Genomic DNA, 23279 nt, shown 5'->3' on the forward strand with positions numbered 1-23279 from the left:
GCAAAAGAAAATAAAAAATTTACCTATAAATTCCATCTTGAAAAATAGTGATTTGTTTAGTCTCAATAATTTTTTTATAGACCAATTAGTCCGATTGATTTTGAAAAGATAGATTTAATATATTATTTGGAAATGAGATTTACGATTATACCCTTATTTCTATTATGTTTCATTCTCTCTTTTTTTTTTCTTTTTTTTTTTTCCCCTTCTCTTTTTGGTGTTAGAAAGGTAAGATATACAATCTATGGAAATCAAATTTTGAATGCATTTTTATGTGAAAATCTTTTTTATTTTGAAAACATTTCAAAATGAATATAAAAATGATTTGAAATATAAAAATTTTCAAACATTCAAAAAAGATATGGGATTATTCAAACATTTCAAATGGAGTACAAAAATTCTTTAAGTAAGTTTTGGACAAATGTATAATTTCAAACTATAACACTAAAAAAAAAAAAAAATTCTTAGTGTACTTTTTCCTAACGTAAAAGTTCAATATAACACTCCAAAAAAACTCTTTACTGCAACACTTCAATGTAACAAAAAAAAAAATCCCTTAGTGCATTTTTTCCAAACGTAACACTCAAATATAATACTCCAAAAAATATGATGTGGATTCTTTAATCTATTTCAACAGGATGTGGGATTCTTTAAACCATTCCAAAAGGAATACAAAAATTTCTTCGTAAGTTTTAGACAAATGTATAATTTCAAACAATGAGTGTTGTGTTTGGAAAAAATAAACTAAGGAGTTTTTTAGTGTTTTTGTGTATGTTAATGAAAGTGCGTTACATTAGAGTGTTATGTTAGAAATTACATTGATTGGAGTGTTACGTTTGGAAAAAGTACATTAAGAATTTTTTTTGTGTGTTACATTTGAAACAAGTACTCTAAAGAGTTTTTTTGAAGTGTTATGTTGTTACGTTTGGAAAAAATACACTAAGTAGTTTTTTAGTATTTTTGAATGTGTCACATTGAAGTGTTACGTTTGAAAAAAGTATATTAAGAAACTTTTTTGTGTTACATTAGAGTGTTAGATTTGAAAAAAGAATATTAAAGAGTATTATATTTATTTATTTATTTATTTATTTGTGTTATACTGGATTATTATGTTATTGGAGTGTTACATTTTTGGTCATAATGCGAGATTTGTTCTAGAATAAAGAAAAATTCAAAACCGCTATAGTGCGGATTGCCCAAATATAAAATTTTGCATTTTGAGAAAATCACTTTTATCCTTCAAAAATAAAACCAAAATGTGTAACTGACTATCCTTTTGTATAATTTTTACTTTAATGGGACATTTGAGTTTATAAGAAAAAATATATGACTAAATAATTCATAAAATCACATTTTGGGTTTTATTGGTGTTTTCACCGATAAAAGAAAAAAAAAATTAAAAAGAAAGAGAAACACTTAGGGGGAAAAAAAAAAGTGGTGCTAAAATGTGAGTTATATTATATCTTGAATTATCATAAATTGTTTTATATAAATCATACTTTGTAAATTATATTAATATTTTAAATGTATTATTTGTCAAGTACCACCACTAGATCTCACACATTGGGAGACTAAACAACCATCAGCCCTCCGTTTTGTCATAAATTCATTGACCCTCCATTCTATTCTATATTGTGGTTATGATTATATGTTTTGCATAATGTGGACGCCATGCCTTTTTGGGTATAAGGCGCATTTCCACACTCATGTTATACCAACCCGCTTTTCCACATTGATAGCTGCGCCAAAAACAGATAATTCAAAGATTGCAAGCTAAGGTACAAAAGGGAAAGGTCATTGAAATTCCCCCAATCCAAAGATTGACATCTACTAACTCTTTATTTTATGAGATCAGAGATTAATTATTTCAAAAAATTTATTATTAACCCTAAACTAAGCTTAAAACTAGATGATTGAATAAATAAATACCCGTTAACTTAGGTCCATTGAATAAAGCCATAAAATCATTAAAAAAAAAAACATATTTTCTACCAAAAAGAGATTAAATGGCTATAAACAATAACTAAATCAGGCGATACTCAGAAAAACATTCAAAACAACTAATTTGCATGAAATTCACTTGTATTATTGAAAATAATGCACCAAAACAAGTAATATGCCATGAAAAAGAGAGAAACTTACCAGATTCTACCACCACACGTCCAACCATGCATGATATGATTAAAATAATGTACACATGCCCTAAACATGCTACTATACATACAAGATGCAATGTAGGCCCGGTTTAAGGATTTTAACATTATTTAATGCACAAAAAACAAATAACAAGTAAACAATGCTAAATTGATATACATGACTTAAACCAAGCATATGCGTGATTATATGAAAACTAAAGTACCCTAAACATGCCATTTACATAACTTAAACAAAACATGCAAAATAAAGTGAAAACATATAAAATAAACACCTATATGATGTTTTATGCTATACTAACATCCTAACTATGATTAGATACTAAAAAGAGGGACTAGAAGCTGCTGAAATAAATTAAAAATAGTAACTTACCCATTGGTTTTAAACAAACCGAAACGCAAAGAACAACTTAGTTTCCTTGCTTGCAAGCTTCTCTCAGGTTTGGATTCACTTTAATTTTCTTTACTTCAAACCTTAGACGCACTTCAGGGTTATAAATTTGGCTACTAGGGTTAGATATTTTAGAACTAAGGGTGGTGGGAGAAAGAAGGAAGTGTTTGCTCTCTCAAAACTCACGAAACTTAGCAAAAAGTTGATCTCCTTCAAAGAGGGGATGGGGGAGAGGGGGTATATATAGGCTTTGGGGGAAGGTTTTGGAACACCCTAGGTTGTCCTAGGGTTTTCCACCACTTTCTTCTCGCACCTCTCGAACAAATCACAGCTTGAAACCAAAATCCGTGCCAATAGGATGTGTGACTGCACGAGCTATTGAAGTAGTATGTGCGGCTACGTAATTCATGTGCAGGCGCACATACCAACAAGCTTCCATATGTCGGCACACGTGCCCCCAATGCATGCAAGCCATGTATGAATGCACAAGTACGTGATTTTAGGCTTTTGGACTCTCATAGACCCTCCTTTTTCCTAAGTAGGTTTGTTTGTCTTCCAATTGACATTTTTGTATAAGATAAGCCAATGTTTTGGAAATATTCATCAATTTGAACTCAATCGGACCCTTACTGTGACAACCCTGCTTTGTGATATATTGTTAATCGTTAATTATACTTGTGGTTATGTGCTTGATGTGAATTTGAATGCTAATCATGTGATTAGATGTGAATTTAAAGTTATATCTGTTCACCGTAGAGAAATCTATTTGCTTTTCTGTTATAATTTAAAATTGAGGGCTGTAGAGGCCACAGAAACCAAAATTGACTGCATTATTGTGATTAGCATGATTTTTAGAGCCTACAGTTAAATTTGATTAAAATTTAATTTGGATCAAAATAATTAGATTAATTTGATTTAATTAGGCCCATTTGATTAAGCTTAAGCTTTGATTAGTCAATAAGATTAAGGAAGCCTATATATATGCTAATTAAGGGGCTAATTCATATCTTTGAGCTCATTTTCATCTCTTGGCTGAGTTGATACACTTTAGAGAGGAAAAACACTTGATTTAGAGAGAGAGAGGGACCAAGTTCTTAGAGAATTGACTTAGAGATTGAAGATTTGAGAAGCTTGGCTCAAGAATTTTCTAGAATTGGAAGGGTTGAAGGCTCCAAGTATGTGAACTCTAATTCATGAGTTTAAGTCCATAATTATGTGTATTCAAGAAGAATTGGTGAATTAATGTAGAATACAAACTTAATATGAAGAATTTGGTGCCAAATCACACATATGCATAATTTTGTTCAGCCTCGTGATTTTGAACATTATTTGTACCATCTGAATTGGAGTTAGAGTCTATATTTTACATGCATGCATAATCTAAGGAGATATGGGACTTGATTGCATGAGTTTTGATTTTATCAAGAAGAATATGAACTGATTTGGGAGTTGGACTATGATTTTGAACAATTGATTTCAAATTACCTATGTATTTGTGTTATACAATGTTTTACCATGTTTTTGGCATCAACTTGCAAGCTTTAAGCCTTTAGAAACAAGTTTTGAACTTCAAGCACAATTCTAGAAATTCCAGAATTCGACCTGTCTGCCCGAGCGAAGAAAGTGTCATTCGAGCATAAAGGTCAAGCTCCCAGAAGTTTTATAGAGAATTACACGGTAGCTCGAGTAGCAATCTTTGCACTCGAGCGCACCCTATTTTGCACGGCTCATCACTCGAGCGACAAAAGTCTCACTTGAGCTTAAAAATCATGCAACTAGTACTTTTACAAAGTTTTATAAACCACTCAAGCGACCAAAGCTGCGCTCGAGTAGAGTGCCCTGTCTCAAAAACTTTTGAAAAGCTGTTTTATGTTCCAATTTTTGTTTCGTTCATTTCTGAGCATTCTTAAGCACACATTGAGCACCCTAAACGAATTAAAAGACACGAAAGAAGCCTCAGAAAGTTAAGTAAACTAAAGAAGGGATTGAATTGTATTATGACCCAATGTGTTATGAATTATGTAAGGTCAAGTGCAATGACGAATAAAGCACCGGAACACTGTGAGTAATATCTTAATAATGATATTTTTTTGTATGCATTATTTTCTAAATGCTTCCTATGTGGTAATTTTCTAAACTCTTGAATTGATACTATGAATGAGCATTCTATCCGCTTGATTCGAAATAAAGTATGTGAAGGGATTGATGTATGAATATGAAATGGGCTCAAGGTCGTTCGGTTTATTTGAAGTGGATATAAATTGGACCTAAGGCTATTTTGTATAACTGTTAAATGGGCCAAAGGCCGTTTTGAATAAGGAATTGATTGGACCTAAGGTCGTTTTGAATACAAAGGCGAATGTGAACATGATCATGGATCTAAAACAAATGTGAATATGAATTGATTGAACCCAAGGTCGTTCTATATACAATAGAGCCAAGGTTGTTTCACATATAATGGACCGAAGGTCGTTTTGCCTAAGAATTGGACCCAATGTCATTTTGCATATAATGGACCAAAGGTCGTTTTGTAAATACGAATTGGACCCGAGGTCGTTTTGTATATGGATATGATATATGATATGTTGGACCTGAAGTCGTTTTGCGTTGATATCGATCAACAAGTTTAGTTTATGAATTTTGATTAAATGACTCTCATTCATGAACTCCTTCACTTTGGTATAATTCACTAGACGTTAGCTCACTCTTTATTTATATATATGTAGGTGGGCAAAGGGATGTCCAGCCCCAGCCTTAGTGAAAGTATACAGGAGTACCTAGTTTTTGGAAGTCAACCAAGGTCGCCTTACGTAAGAGGCCTTACTTTTGATTTGCTTTTCCTTTTTGTTATTTTGTGGTCATTTGTGACCAAATTTGTATATAACCTTGGTTTTGTTAATACTAACTTCTAAATGATCCTGGACTTATCTAATACATACTATAGATGTTTGTATAGTGTGAGTTATTACATATATGAGAAGAGTTTTTCCTTAAGCCATGTATGCACAGCTCATTGGACAATCTTTGCAAGCTCTGCTTCTGGAATTTGGCCCCCTATTATTAAATATGATTTGATTTTTGACTGAGACTATACGTAATCTCATGATTACTGGCCCATTATGACTCTAATCCATAGGGGTGGGTTCGGGTCATGACACTTACCTTTAAACTGGGATAAAAGTTGGGTTTTAGATAAAAACAGGTTTAGGGATAAAATGATTATTTTTGAAAAAACGTGCTTTTGGCTAAAATAGGGTATACAACAACTCTTTGTCAACCTTAAGCATATTTAAGGATAAAAGTAATTATAGTTTTGTTATTGGGAAGCTTACAAGTGCCAAAAGTCGTAGGGTTAGTAAAAAATAGGGTGTCTATAGCTTGCCTCTCTTTGGCAAAACTCATACAATTATGAAATGATGTGGGGTGTATGTCAAAGATCCAAGACCATCGCAATTGACACAACCCTAATACTTAAGGTTGTACCATACATTTATGCAAATGATCAAACCCATAGGCTGCCTGCATATCCTCATTACGAGGAGTCAATTGTAGTTCGAGGGCGAGTGTTGCAACAACTCATTAGTGTGCGAGTTGTGGACAACAAGCATTCAATACATTCATCAAGCATGCAAGAGCTAAATATTTCAAAAAAGGATGAGGAGACAATACCTACCATACCCACCTTGTTGTTTGAAGAAGCTCTAATTCCATTCCTATTCTGAACTTTGATTATATTCCATATTTGCCATGTCTTTTATCCCATGAATACACAAGAAAAACCAATCGAAAACAATAATGCACACTATAGTGCGGTCAGAGTGGTGCTGTAGACGTCCCCGAACATCCTGGGAGGGAATTCCCCCCCCCCCGGTTTTGTTCATTGGGCTCACTACAGTTCAGGACTCAAAGTCACAGTCCTGTATCTAATCTCGCAGAGTGCAATGCAAGACCGATGAAAATCATCAAAGAGTCCAAATCCGGAAAATCGTTTTTGAAAACAGATTTTTTGAAAGAAATACCAAACATGTACTGCTTTGCCAGATACAGAGTCGCCACCTAAATATTTTATTTTGGAAAAATTTAGGAAACCCTGGCTCGTTGCCTAAGGCCACGTGTCTGTCATCACCAAAGTTGCCTCGGCTCGGGAACTTGGGTACGATTGGGGAAGGTCACTTCGTGAGCACCCCCGCTCGCCCGATCAAAGATCAGCCTCTACTAACCATGATATCTAGTTTTGAAAACATTATGTGTTCTTATTCCGGTTATTAGCCTAGATTTACTATGTGGTGCGCACAGCATACAAGTATAGACTGGGTCGCCTGAATTGGAACAAAACATTTCATGTTTGTTTATTTGAAAATGATTTGATGGTGCTACTCGCAAGTAGGCTAAGACGTGGATTTGCCACCCTCGGGTGGGCTTAGAAAAATATGATTTTGACACTATCTAGTGGGCTTTAAAACTCACAATTAATGAATTGTTCCAATTCAAATAACCCAACCTTCACCCACAAGCACTCAGGCAGTTATATCGTATAAGCAAATAGCCTCATGGTAAGCATGCTATCATGGTAGTCACTCACACGCATGCAAGGATGCTAAAGCATAAAACTTACCGAGTACTCCAAGTCAAAACAGAAACTAGTTAGAAATCAATGCATGATCCTAACTATACAGAAATGCCTAATGCAACACATGCAAAAATACAACTACAGTAGGCTCGGCTATTCTAAACATGACATATGATGATGCTACAGCTAACACGTATTCAATTTGGAATTGAAATACAAATGCAGTTAGTATGATGCGCCGAGCCCGATGCGTGCAAAACAGATGAATGAATGCAAACATGCTATCATACTGTATGCTAATTGAAACATGCCCTAAGCTAACCATCATAAGCTGGTAAATAAAAGGGAGAAAGACGTGGGGTTAGAAGACATACATCACACATACGCACACTTATTACAGTTGTGCCCTCGCTCGGAAGGTCTGAAAGAATAATACAGTCCGAATAAATAATTACAGTCCGAAATGAATAATTAAATATTACAAAACCCTAATTAATTAACAAATTAATCTAGGAAAGCATATAAATTGGCACGCAAATCCATGGACCGCCTCAGCTCTGTTCCAAATGATGAATGGTGCATGCTTGAGTTTCCTTGCGCGGAAATCCATTACGATGCCTCGGTTTGCCTCTGTTTGCAATTAATCCCGGAATATTGCGCAACGCTCCAGAAGGCCGCTGATTTCTGATTTACTGCAACAGAGAGCAACAAAGGGGCATGGCAAAGTATTTCACATATGTATGCATGACTACTCTTCAGGGAGTGTAGTCCTCGATCCTCGTGCCACCAATCACGCATATCGATGCATAATGGCCGAGGAGCCGAATTGCACGACTCAATATGAAATGAATGCACATGAAAACACAACAAGACCTAAACTCCATTATGGGTAATCCGGAGTATCGGTGACAGAGAATTGAGACACGTTCCGTCACTCGGAGTACGAAACGTCGCTCGTTTCCCGTGCTTGGGCCAACTCCTATCCCAAACACAATGCAAATAAGATGGCATACACAATGCGACTAATATACAACCAAGCATACACAATGCTATGAAATGGCATACACAATGCTCGATGTAACATGGCATACACAATGCATTAACACGCAACCTAGCATACGCAATGCTATGAATTGAAAGGCATACGCAATGCATAATGGACTTACACCAATCATGAGTGGACCTCAGCCACACTCACATCAGTGGCCATAACATGAAAATGAGATGACTGAAACGCGTGCACACATGCACGCAAACCGAGGACCGAACCTAAGGCATAAAATACCACTCTACCAAAGCATGGCAAGGATGAAGCATGGCATTCAAAACATGTAATTTTTAGCATTGAAACATAATGCTAAATGGTCCCGAATCATGCAAACATGGCACCCGATGCATGGAGTAAGCCCCGAAACTCAAAACTAGACACATGTATTGACTTGTAGCTATACAAACCATGCATTATTTGACCATGAAGCACAAAGACAGAGCCAAGGCAGTCCCAAAACATGAACATTTCTAGTTCAAAGCATGACCAAAAGATGCTAGTATGATGGAGTAAAATAGCATGCAACTTTGACTAGCAAACATGGTTTACATGGCATGCATATGAAGCATATGAAATATCACCAAACCAGCAAAAATCAGTGAATAAAACATGCCAAGATATGTCCAAATAATCACTGAAATTCAGCTAACATGTGCAAAAATGAGGGGCTTCTTTGGAAGGGCATACAAGGGGTAATTAAGCACATGCATCAAGGACACTTAGCATGGCACAACCAACTCTAGAAATCAAATATGAAAGCCCTAAAACTCACCAAATTGACCCTGAAATTGGTCTAGGGAACATGCAAAGAAAGGCCTCTTTGAAGGGCCTTGAATGAGATTGTTCTACACATGCATTGTAGGTATAAAATATGATCAAAAGGGCCTTGGACAGACCTAAGGCAGACCCTAAAACTCACAGAATGAGGCCTGAAATTAGACTTCGATGCATGAAAAATGGGGTCCCTTTGGGAGGCCCAAAAGATCCCCAAACAAAACAAGGAGAGAGGGGGTCACCCCCCTCTAATTTTGGCCCTAAAAAATGCATCAAAGCCATTGAAAATCCACTGGATTTCAGTGGCTAAGAGGCCAAACCATGGCCAATGCAAGTGCTCTAATGCATGGCCCTAATCATGAAGGAATGAAGCATGCATAGGGGAAGATGACCCCAAACAGAGAATAGACCTTAATCAAACATAAAGATGATATCAAAACAAGATTTTTTTCGATTTAGGTCAAGGTCTAAAATGGCTCACAAATAAGGCTAATTTATCATGCAAAAACAGTCCTAAAAGAGAGATTGAACAAACAGGGCAGAAAAAGGCCTCAAACAGCAAAGAGTCCTTCAACAAATTTGAATAGGGGCTCAAAAAAAGATACTTTACAGTTATGGCAAATCTCGTATATGCTCACAAGTAAGGCTAAAATATGATGCAAAAATAGCCCTAAAAGAGAGATAAGGGGAAAGGGGCAGTAGATGGCCTCAAAAAGTGAAGAGCCCTTCAACAAAGTTGAAGAGGGGCTTAAAATATGACACTTTCTAGTTTATGAAAAAGTCCAGAAATACTCAGAAACAGGGCTAATATATCATGCAAAATAAGCCCCAAAAGAGGGATAAAGCACAAAGCGGGAGTAGAAGACTTCAAATAGAGAAAAGTCCTTAATCAAACATGAAGATGAGCTCAAAATAAGACTGTTTTTAGTTCAGGCCGAAGCCCAAAAATTAAAGCAAAAGGGGCTAAGATATAGAACAAAATAGTGCAAAAATGGGGAGAATAGGAGCTTACCCTTGTAACCCAACTTTCCAGCAGCCTTTGGTCCAAGGAAATGAGCTTTCAACCTCTGCAAATGACTTCCAAGGGGCTGAAATGGGTGATGGTGGTGTGGTGCTATGGGTTGTAGTGTAAATGGACCAAGAAAGTTAGGGTTTTGGGGCTTGGAATAGTAGCAATGGAGGTGGGAGGTGATGAGCCTTACGCAAAAGTGTCTAACCTCTAGATACAAAGAGGAGGGCCTCTCTTATAGAGAAGAGAGGCCAAAGCTTCTCTTGGAAGCTTCAAAGATCCTCCATACACGTGTATGGAGGATGCACCAAATGATCTCCAGCTGGCACAGCTGGATTACACTCAAAGAGAGGAAAAGCAATAACCAGGCCAGCCAGTTCAAGTGGCCGGCCGGCCACTCCCCCTGGTCGGCCGACCAGGGGTCAAAAGGTTCAAGAACAATTGCTGGTCGGCCTACCTAGAAAGATGGCCTCCTAGATGAGTAGAACACAGCCCTGTGGAGAAAAACCAGAAAATGTGAATCAGGAGAGAGAAAAGCTAGCTTTTAAGCAAGGTTCAAAAGGGTCAAAGTGAATTACTAGTCGGCCTACCCATATTGGTGGCCTCCCAGATGATTACAACACAATGGTGGTATGAAAAGCCAGAAAATATGGCTCAAAAGTGAGAAAAACCAACTTTCGGTCAAAAAAACCGGCTTTTGGAGAGAGAAAATGAGAAAATTGGCTTTTCAGGGGAATAGGTGGCCGGCCACCATCCTACCACTTCCCTAACAGTGAAAATAAGGTCCCTACCAAAAATGGACCAAAACGGATGCAAAACGAAGGTTTGGGGGGCAAAACGTGCGGCTCGGGGCCCCGAAAACAGGCTGCTAGGCACCGGAAGTGGCGTACTATGAAGGTGGTCTCCAGGGCCACAGTGTTCCTCTAAAGGGAGGAAATAAGATGTGTGCCAAAAACCGGAGCAAACAGAGGTAGTTGAGCGGTCCTGAACCGAGGCACACGGCCGACGGCTCCGAAAATCGAAAATCGAAAATCGGGCTCCAAACGGGAAAAATGGCCTACGGCCACTAAGAGATGGTCTGCGAGACCTCTACCTCCCTTCGGGAAGAGAAAACAGAGAAAACTAGACCTGGTTCGCAAACCGAGGCAAAGCACAAAAGAGCCCTGAAGTCTAGAGGCAAGGCTCGCAGCCGAGACTCTGAAACCTCAGAACGAGCACAATATGCATCATCACCGAGCGCTCAATCGGTGACGTCTGAGTCTTAAGGTCGGTCAAAAATGGGGTGTCTACAGTTGCCCCTCTTTGACAGAACTCGAAAGTCATACGTGACGGGAGTAAATGTCAAAGCCCAGAGACGACCCATTTTTTACGAGGCCGAAGACTTAGACAAATAGGCAAGATAACACAGATGTGCCCGCAGGCATGCCAGCAGGCAGGGGGCGAAATGCAAAAGACATGCACAAAGCCGAACATAACTCATGATCATGCAAAGCAAGCTGTAATAAAGCAAATATACGCAATAAATGTAACAGTTTTAAGCAAGAATACAAAGCAAACTACATTACATGCAGAAAGGATATAAGAAGATTATGCAGTCTTAGCGAGCATGTGCGATAGATACACAAAAGTGGACGAGGTGTGATAGATACACAAAGTGAGTAAGCATGTGCGCTAGACATACAAAGCGAGTGTAATGATAGATACACTAAAGTGAACATGTGATGGATACACAGAGCGTGCGTGTGATGGATACACAAAGCAAACGTGTGTGATGGATACACGAAGTGAACGTGTGACAGATACACAAAGTGTGCATGTGTGATGGATACACGAAGTAAACGTGTGACAGATACACAAAGTGTGATAGATGCACTGAGTGAACAAGTATAATAGATATACTGAAGGTGAACACAAAGTGTGATAGATGCACTGAGTGAACAAGTGTGATAGGTACACTAAAGGTGAAAACAAAGTGTGATACATGCACTTAGTGAACAGAGTATGATTGATATACTAAACATGAACACGAAGTGTGATAGATGCACTAAGTGAACAGAGTATGATTGATATACTAAATGTGAACACGAAGTGTGATAGATGCACCAAGTGAACAGAGTATGATTGATATACTAAATGTGAACACGAAGTGTGATAGATGCACTAAGTGAACATAGTATGATTGATATACTAAATGTGAACACGAAGTGTGATAGATGCACCAAGTGAACAGAGTATGATTGATATACTAAATGTGAACAAGAAGTGTGATAGATGCATGAAGTGAACAGAGTATGATTGATATACTAAATGTGAACACGAAGTGTGATAGACGCACCAAGTGAACAGAGTATGATTGATATACTAAATGTGAACACGATGTGTGATAGATGCACTAAGTGAACAGAGTATGATTGATATACTGAAGGTGAACACAAAGTGTGATAGATGCACTGAGTGAACAAGTGTGATGGATACACAAAAGGTGAACACGAAGTGTGATAGATGCATTAAGTGAACAGAGTATGATTGATATACTAAACGTGAACACGAAGTGTGATAGATGCACTAAGTGAACAGAGTATGATTGATATCCTAAATGTGAACACAAAGTGTGATAGATGCACTAAGTGAACAAAGTATGATTGATATACTGAAGGTGAATACAAAGTGTGATAGATGTACTGAGTGAACAAGTGTGATGGATACACAAAAGGTGAACACGAAGTGTGATAGATGCACTTAGTGAACAAGTATGATGGATACGCAAAAGGTGGACATAAAGTGTGATAGATGCACTTAGTGAATAAGTGTGATGGATACACTAAAGGTGAACACAAAGTGTGATAGATGCACTATGTGAATAGAGTATGATAGATACACTAAAAGTGAACACAAAGTGTGATAGATGCACTATGTGAACAGAGTATGATAGATATACTAAAAATGAACACAAAGTGTGATAGATGCACTATGTGAACGAGTGTGATGGATACACTAAAGGTGAACACAAAGTGTGATAGATGCACTATGTGAAGAGAGATGATAGACATGCTAAAAGTGAACACAAAGTGTGATAGATGCACTATGTGAACGAGTGTGATGGATACACTAAAGGTGAACACAAAGTGTGATAGATGCACTATGTGAATAGAGGTGATAGATATGCTAAAGGTGAACACGAAGTGTGATAGATGCACTAAGTGAACAAGTGTGATGGATACACTAAAGGTGGGTATGTGTGATAGATACAGAAAATAAGAATGTGTGTGATAGATACAGAAAATGAGAAGAAGTGTGATTGAAGAAAGTGTGATAGATACACTAAGGGTGAATGAGGTGTGATTGATACACTAAATAAATGATCTCAAACGGAACCTCTTTAAATGAACCGTACATACAATATCGTGCATGAATGAGAAAGAAACTTGATAGGTATAATGCAATACAATGCATGATGTTTAAGGAATGCAATAAATAAGCGTAGCGGCGCTTTAAAAAGCACCTCATGAGGTGAGTGGCGGTGAACCGCTCTTCTCCGACGGGGATCTCCTTTTGTGCTCTTCGAACACTTACCTTCAAATTACAGTACAAAGGCTCTGAAATACTGACAAGGGCTCTTCACGTAGAACACTTTGGATGCTGCCTTTCTTCCTGATCATATTCACAACTTTCCCTATTCTCCAACGGCGTGACAGACTAGGTTGGTTCGGTATCCAGAATTGAGGTGCATACACGCTATCTCAACCTATGGGGCTTCCATTCAGATTTCAAGCCGAGGACACGCCTCTGGGTATTTAAACCAGACTTTAGTCTCGAAAATCCCGAACCTTTGCGTTCTAGGCAACAGCCATTCGAACTCTAGTTTCTACCGTCGCAGTTGGTCTCCTAGGAACTCATTGCGAACACAGCCAAGATGCCTCTGGCAGGGAATGGTGCTGAGCAAGAGCACTTCTGATCGCCATTCTGGCTTAAAGTAGACTTGATCTTGAGCTTGAGGTAGAGGCACACTCATACTTCGGAGCATTGGCAAGAGCTGGAGGGGTACACACGGAATGTAATCTCGAAACTTACTGAAGTTGAAACAAACTCAGATACCCGACATTTTCCCTCTCTTCTTTTTCTTTGCAATCTGGAACCCATATAGCTTCAAATAGGTCCTGGTTTTACTGTTCTGACATGACCTGAGTTGAACCCTGCGGTTTTACGAAAGAACAAATCTTGCTTTGCACAAATGTGGAGAACGACACGGCACTCTGAGCACAAAACGATTTTATTTTTGAAATTGAGAAATGAGTTCTCAACCGGGTATTGAGCCTACGACTGAACACAGCGCATCACGACTCAACAAAGGAAAACAAAGGCAAAACAACCTAAACACAAACACTGACACTCAAAAATGACTCAAGACAAGAATCGAGATAAAACAAAAGACACGACACTCAGACGTGCACAGGGAGCCTGTTTCTCTGGGTATTGTTTCCCGCCCTCTCTCATTTGTGATTCTCACGTCACTCGGCCCTCAAGCTCTGTTTTTCTGAAAAAGTCCTTCTCCTTACTTTTTCTCTCAGCGCACATCTCTCTATTCTTCAATCTCTCATTTTTTATCCCTCCCCTGGGTGGTTGATGGATAAACAAGAAATTGCAGGCTCTTGCCCCTAGCATGCTGCTAGATTTTCTTTTTTCCGCTCACAGCCAGTGAGTTCCTCCCACAGAGGAGTTGCACTAAAATGGGGTGCGTAGCAAATTTGCAACTGACATCGGTTGATGATGCTTTGCTGGGGAGTTTGGACGTGATCAGATCTGTCCAGATGAGGAAGTGGAATATCTTGATCCATTCTAGTTCGTGCTTCATACTTTGCTTGATACCTCGTTGCTCGGAGGATATGAGAGCTTTCAGCCATTTTCTGTTAGCTTCCGCTGTGCCCTTCTCAGCGAACAGGGTGCCCTTTCCGGCAAGTATGGTGCCCTTTCTGGCAAATGCATTGACGACGGGGGAAAGACAAAAAGCCTGACTCAACTGTGCCCCTAGTTCATCATTTTGACCAATTTTTTTGTTTTGGTTTTCTACTAAAACAAATTTGACCGACATGAGAGTTAGATTAACATGCTTGTTTGATTTTCTTATTTGAAATCATGCAAGTTAGGTTATGAGCACTGAAAATTTTCCTTTTTTGAGTCCAAGAAAATGGTCCAGTTTTTGAAAAAAATGGAATAATTTTCGAGAGAATTAGTCAACCTCAGTAAAAATTCTCAAAACTATTTTTGCAAACGGCCACTGCTCAACGAGCACAGATCCTACTCTCGAGATGCACAACCTCAGATCCGAAGGAGAATTGCCCCTTGTCTAAACGGCACTGCATGGCAACGGAAAGTTGCCCCTTGTTGAATAGCACCGCAGCACTCTGAACGGCAACGGAAAGTTGCCCCTTGTTTGAATAGTACCGCAGCACACTGGACGGCAACGGAAAGTTGTCCCTAGTTTGAATAGTGCCGCAGCACGTGGCAACCAGTCATCACAATGACAATTACAACCAAATTCTCAAACACAGAGAAGACAAAGATGACCAGAACCAACACATGGACACCGTCGAATTTGAAGTGTTTTACGGCTGGACTTCAGAATGAAGTTGCCTACGTATCCCAAAGATGGGAATCAAGCCTTGCGTAGTTCGGGGTTAAGGTACACTCGTGTATTTAACCTCTCCTTTTGCGCTCTAACTTTTGCCAAGGTCGCCCTTCCGGATTTTCAACCTTGTGAACTTTGTTCTTCTTTTTTTTTTCATCTTTTCTTTAATCTTTCCAAGATTTTTATTTCTTTTTCTTCATTTTTTTCATTTTTCTTTTCTTTTTTCTTCTTTTTTTTTCACTCTAACTTTTGCCTGGGTCGCCCTTCCGGGTTTTTGACCCAGTGAGCCTCTCAAGGGTAAAAGTGTAGCTTTGTCCATGTCAAATGGTTTTGAGATACTGAAGTCATCTGAATCCAGGAGAATGGCTGCTGTTCGCTGGCGATGCAGGAGTCCATCCAATGGGGACTGAATTTGCCCCTTAGTGTTACGGATAGGAACTCGGTTATCCTTTAGCAATACTTTCTTCTTTCCTCCCTTCTGGGATTTGGCATTCTTTCCGATCTTCATTGATTTGTGGAATGATCCATCTTCGGCTCTTCGAGCACCATCAGACATTTTATGCCCCTAGTTCGAGGGGTGCTTCAAATCTGGCCACACAGGTCTCACATTGTAATTGACCGTTGAACATTCTGAATCCAAGTTCAAGTTTTGAAAGTGAGGGGTCGAGACTCGAGGCTGAGAACGATCCTAAGCTGCACAATCTCAAGAGCGATTCCACACAGGTCTTCGCAGGACCGCGCAAAACATTTTTTTGAAATCTTTTAAGAAAGCGACTAGTCGCTCGCGCTGAAGACAATGTAGAACCAATCTGGATCAAGCCAGAATCCTTCTCAGTACTCACATTAACAAGCATGATCTCATTCGTTAAGGGCTTAGCATGCCTCTCTTTCTCTCAGTTGATCAAACTTTTTGTAAAACCCGAGGAATTCCTTCCTCTTCGTTTTTACCGCAGTGTACGAAATTTTTTTGAAAAACTTAGGTCGATGCAACAATTTTAAGGCACAGAAGAGCAGGTGAAAAGTACTGCCACTTCATTCAAACTTTATGGCACAACTAGCGCAAGGCAAAAGCAAACACAAGAGTGTGAAAATCACTGCTGTTTCATTCAAAATCTGTTGGCATTACTGGCCCCAAGGCAGAAACAGACTCAAAAGAAAACAAAAAGATAAACACAAAACAAGCAAGTGATGTCTGATGTAACACCCCCAAAATCACCCGACTCTAACAAAACAGGACTGACTCGATACAACAAGACAGACCTAACTGACTCTGTACAAAAAGACTGACTATATACAAAACAACAAGACTGACCCAATACCCAAGTCAAAAAGTACAAAAACTAGCATTCACAAATGCTCAAAACAGTGCGTGCCATACGCCACATCGGGAGTAAACTGAGCGCCGCCCGCAGGTGGTTCATCCCTTGATCACATCACATTATCCCCCACAAGTTCACTGATCAAGTGCCGATAGACTTTGCAGGACCTGGTGCGGCAATGACCCCGTTGTCAAACAGATCTTACACATCATGGCGCAGACAAAAGCAACTGTCGGTGTCATGACCAGTTTGTTGATGGTAGGAACAGTATTTAGTCTGATCATGCTTTGCAGGGATAGGATCGGGTAAGGGCTGTTGTTTCAATGGTTTCAGATGTCCTTTCCAGATTAAGACCTCTAGAGCCTTTGACAAAGGCATATGAAGTGGGGTGAAAACCCTCTTGACTCGAGGTGGGTATTTGGTTTCTTGTGAGCTACTTCCGGACGCACCGGTGAATGGGGTAGCTGTTTTTGATACGGTGGGGGTGACCATGCCCACTTCAGAAGATCTTGCAGCTGCATCACCACTGGTGGTCGCATTCGAACTGCGGGAAAACGCCCTCATGGGCTGCTCCTTCTCCTGGTCAAGAAGGCCCTGCTTCATAGCGTTCTCGATCTGTACTCCCATCTCATGTAAATCTGAAAAGGTAGGGAAGGGGAGAACGATCATCTTCTGCATGAGCTTGGACTGGAGGTTGCGCACAATCATCTGGATTTGATCCTTGTCAGTGGGCCTATGGGTCATCATTGAGGCCTTGGCCCTCTAGCGGGCTACGAAATCAGAAAAACTCTTTTTAGGCTCTTGCCTTGTTGTCTCAAGATCACGAGTTGTAATCTCGATTTGCGTGTTATAAGAGTACTGCGCAATGAAGGCCTCGGCCATCTCATCCCAGTTCCGTTTGACATCGTCTTCTAATTTTGCATACCAGATAGCGACCACACCTGACGGGGTCCGGCCGAATAATGAAAGCTTCTGCGATCTGGTGAGGCTCATTGGCCGTAGTATATCTGAGAACAACCGGAGATGCACCATGGGATCCCCAGATCCGTCAAAGCGATCGATATGTGCATTTTAAAGCAGTCTGGTAGTGTCACGACCGCATCGGTATATCCATCCTCAATGTCAGGGATGGACTTGACGCCTTGAGATTTCTTGAACAGTTTTTCAAGCTTGCTTACTTTTAGTGCTGTGGGGTCCACGTCAGACTCAAAGGGAGAATCTGGCAGGTTGGTGGGTGTTTTGGATAATTGGGGTAGGATTAGAGGCGGAGCCGGTCCTGTCGGAATGTCCGTATCTCCCTGGACATTTGGTGCCTCCTCGAGTGCTGGAACTCCTGGTGGAGGAGGGGCTTGGTGCAAAGTAGATGCTCCGGTTTGTTGTTGCAGCCTGGTGATTAGCTCAACCTGCTGGGTCATGATCGCAGCCTGCTGTTTGGCAAATTCCGTCTGATGGGCAGTGTCTTGCTGCATGAGTTTCATACTTTCTTGAAGTTGACGCATCATTTCCTCCATCCCTGCCATGTTCTGTTGTTCCGGCTGACTGACTGGTATATCTATCTCTGTGATAAAAACTGAGGCCTCAGCCTGACTGTTCACTGGTGGGGTGAATAAGGGCCACTGATTTGGTAACTGCTGAACCGGTGATTTGTGCCTAACTGGCCCCTTTTACCCTGCCTCTGGCGGAGGAACACTAATTTTCCCTTGAACTGAATCTCTGACCTGACAAAGTCTATTAGCATAAGTCCGATGAACCTCGGGAGATATCGGAGCCTTCTGAAGCTATGGTTCCAAGACTACCTAGCAAAAGAGAAAACATGCAGCATCTCAGCCTGATTTCGCCTGAATAGATATGAGCATAGTTGAATGAGTGTGCTCTCTACTGAATTCTGCCGGTGAACTGATACCCTCAGGTAAAACTGATTCCCAGATTCTGATGCCCGCAGGCCTGATACCCAGACTTGCAAACTGTTACATGCATTCATGTAGGGACACACCCTAAAAGCACATAGCAAGCAAGTGAGAGCCAAAACACCCCTATGGAGGGGTAGGGTTTCCGTGTCCTATTTTGTCAGGAGCTAGGGTTTCATTACGCACACAGCGGTTTTAAGCAACCTAAACTCGGGTAAGCAACCTGTCCTAGCTTGTAATGGTCACTATGGATTCCGATATGCACTAGGTCGAATGGTCAAAAAGGGTGCCCCGGTAAAACTGGGGTTTGTGTTCCCATACTGGTAGAGCCCGCAACCGGTCAGCCTTACAGCATGCTTTGACAAAGCAAGCCTCCGGCAAACCGTTCAAGAATAGCGGATGGCAAACACGGTGTCCTAGGCGCACCAATGCAAATGCAATGCAAAGAAACACATAAGTGCAATCAAAACAAGATATCATGAGTTCGAGTCAAGTTCTCTAATTCCCCAGCAGAGTCGCCAAAAACTGTAGACGTCCCCGAACGTCCTGGGAGGGAATCCCCTCCCCCCCCCCGGTTTTGTTCATTGGGCTCACTACAGTTCAGGACTCAAAGTCACAGTCCTGTATCTAATCTCGCAGAGTGCAATGCAAGACTGATGAAATCATCAAAGAGTCCAAATCCGAAAAATCGTTTTTGAAAATAGATTTTTTGAAAGAAGTGCCAAACATGAATTGCTTTGCCAGATACAGAGTCGCTACCTAAATATTTTATTTTGGGGAAATTTAGGAAACCCTGACTCGTTGCCTAAGGCCACGTGTCTGTCATCACCAAAGTTGCCTCGGCTCGGGAACTTGGGTACGATTGGGGAAGGTCACTTCGTGAGCACCCCCGCTCGCCCAATCAAAGATCGGCCTCTACTAACCATGATATCTAGTTTTGAAAACATTATGTGTTCTTATTCCGGTTATTAGCCTAGATTTACTATGTGGTGCGCACAACATACAAGTATAGATTTGGTCGCCTAAATTGGAACAAAACATTTCATGTTTGTTTATTTGAAAATGGTTTGATGGTGCTACTCGCAAGTAGGCTAAGACGTGGATTTGCCACCCTCGGGTGGGCTTAGAAAAACATGATTTTGCCACTATCTAGTGGGCTTTAAAACTCACAATTAATGAATTGTTCCAATTCAAATACCCAACCTTCACCCACAGGCACTCAGGCAGTTATATCGTATAAGCAAATAGCCTCATGGTAAGCATGCTATCATGGCAGTCACTCACACGCATGCAAGGATGCTAAAGCATAAAACTTACCGAGTACTCCAGGCCAAAACAGAAACTAGTTAGAAATCAATGCATGATCCTAACTATACAGAAATGCCTAATGCAACACATGCAAAAATACAACTACAGTAGGCTCGGCTATTCTAAACATGGCATATGATGATGCTATAGCTAACACGTATTCAATTTGGAATTGAAATACAAATGCAGTTAGTATGATGCGCCGAGCTTGGTGCGTGCAAAATAGATGAATGAATGCAAACATGCTATCATACTGTATGCTAATTGAAACATGCCCTAATCTAACCATCATAAGCTGGTAAATAAAAGGGAGAAAGACGTGGGGTTGGAAGACATACATCACACACACGCACACTTATTACAGTTGTGCCCTCGCTCGGAGGGTCCGAAAGAATAATACAGTCCGAATAAATAATTACAGTCCGAAATGAATAATTAAATATTACAAAACCCTAATTAATTAACAAATTAATCTAGGAAAGCAGATAAATTGGCACGCAAATCCATGGACCGCCTCAGCTCTGTTCCAAATGATGAATGGTGCATGCTTGAGTTGCCTTGTGCGGAAATCCATTACGATGCCCCGGTTTGCCTTTGTTTGCAATTAATCCCGAAATATTGCGCAACGCTCCAAAAGGCCGCTGATTTCTGATTTACTGCAACAGAGAGCAACAAAGGGGCATGGCAAAGTATTTCACATATGTATGCATGACTACTCTTCAGGGAGTGTAGTCCTCGATCCTCGTGCCACCAATCACGCATATCGATGCATGATGGCCGAGGAGCCAAATTGCACGACTCAATATGAAATGAATGCACATGAAAACACAACAAGACCTAAACTCCATCGTGGGTAATTCGGAGTGTCGGTGTCAGAGAATTGAGACACGTTCCGTCATTCGGAGTACGAAACGTCCCTCGTTTCCCGTGCTTGGGCTAACTCTTATCCCAAACACAATGCAAATAAGATGGCATACACAATGCTATGAAATGGCATACACAATACTCGATGTAACATGGCATACACAATGCACTAACACGCAACCTAGCATACGCAATGCTATGAATTGAAAGGCATACACAATGCATAATGGACTTACACTAATCATGAGTGGACCTCAACCACATTCACATCAGTGGCCATAAGATGAAATGAGATGACCGAAATGCGTGCACACATGTACGCAAATCGAGGACCGAACCTAAGGCATAAAATACCACTCTACCAAAGCATGGCAAGGATGAAGCATGGCATTCAAAACATGTAATTTTCAGCACGGAAACATAATGCTAAATGGTCCCGAATCATGCAAACATGGCACCCGATGCATGGAGTAAGCCCCGAAACTCAAAACTAGACACATGTATTGACTTGTAGCTATACAAAGCATGTATTATTTGACCATGAAGCACAAAGATAGAGCCAAGGCAATCCCAAAACATGAACATTTCTAGTTCAAAGCATGACCAAAAGATGCTAGTATGATGGAGTAAAATAGCATGCAACTTTGACTAGCAAACATGGTTTACATGGCATGCATATGAAGCATATGAAATATCACCAAACCAGCAAAAATCAGTGAATAAAATATGCCAAAATATGTCCAAAGAATCACTGAAATTCAACTAACATGTGCAAAAATGAGGGGCTTCTTTGGAAGGGCATACAAGGGGTAATTAAGCACATGCATCAAGGACACTTAGCATGGCACAACCAACTCTGGAAATCAAATATGACAGCCCTAAAACTCACCAAATTGACCCTAAAATTGGTCTAGGGAACATGCAAAGAAAGGCCTCTTTGAAGGGCCGTGAATGAGATTGTTCTACACATGCATTGTAGGTATAAAATATGATCAAAAGGGCCTTGGAAAGACCTAAGGCAGACCCTAAAACTCACAGAATGAGGCCTGAAATCAGACTTCGATGCATGAAAAATGGGGTCCCTTTGGGAGGCCCAAAAGATCCCCAAACAAAACAAGGAGAGAGGGGGTCACCCCCCTCTAATTTTGGCCCTAAAAGATGCATCAAAGCCACTAAAAATCCATTGGATTTTAGTGGCTAAGAGGCCAAACCATGGCCAATGCAAGTGCTCTAATGCATGGCCCTAATCATGAAGGAATGAAACATGCATAGGGGAAGATGACCCCAAACAGAGAATAGACCTTAATCAAACATAAAGATGATATCAAAACAAGATTTTTTTCAGTTTAGGTCAAGGTCTAAAATAGCTCACAAATAAGGCTAATTTATCATGCAAAAACAGCCCTAAAAGAGAGATTGAACAAACAGGGCAGAAAAAGGCCTCAAACAGCAAAGAGTCCTTCAACAAAGTTGAATAGGGGCTCAAAAAAAGATACTCTACAGTTTATGGCAAATCTCGAATATGCTCACAAGTAAGGCTAAAATATGATGCAAAAATAGCCCTAAAAGAGAGATAAAGGGAAAGGGGCAGTAGATGGCCTCAAAAAGTGAAGAGCCCTTCAACAAAGTTGAATAGGGGCTCAAAATATAACACTTTACAGTTTATGAAAAAGTCCAGAAATACTCAGAAACAGGGCTAATATATCATGCAAAATAAGCCCCAAAAGAGGGATAAAGCACAAAGGGGAAGTAGAAGACTTCAAACAGAGAAAAGTCCTTAATCAAACATAAAGATGAGCTCAAAATAAGACTATTTTTAGTTCAAGCCGAAGCCCAAAAATTAAAGAAAAAGGGGCTAAGATATAGAACAAAATAGTGCAAAAATGGGGAGAATAGGAGCTTACCCTTGTAACCCAACTTTCCAGAAGCCTTTGGTCCAAGGAAATGAGCTTTCAACCTCTGCAAATGACTTCCAAGGGGCTGAAATGGATGATGGTGGTGTGGTGCTATGGGTTGTAGTGTAAATGGACCAAGGAAGTTAGGGTTTTGGGGCTTGGAATAGTAGCAATGGAGGTGGGAGGTGATGAGCCTTAAGCAAAAGTGTCTAACCTCTAGATACAAAGAGGAGGGCCTCTCTTATAGAGAAGAGAGGCCAAAGCTTCTCTTGGAAGCTTCAAAGATCCTCCATACACGTGTATGGAGGATGCACCAAATGATCTCCAGCTGGCACAGCTGGATTACACTCAAAGAGAGGAAAAGCAATAAGCAGGCCGGCCAGTTCAAGTGCCCGGCCAGCCACTCCCCCTGGTC

The sequence above is a fragment of the Camellia sinensis genome, chromosome 13, assembly GCF_055761805.1.
Source record: "Camellia sinensis isolate YWXY chromosome 13, ASM5576180v1, whole genome shotgun sequence".
Taxonomy (NCBI): domain Eukaryota; kingdom Viridiplantae; phylum Streptophyta; class Magnoliopsida; order Ericales; family Theaceae; genus Camellia; species Camellia sinensis.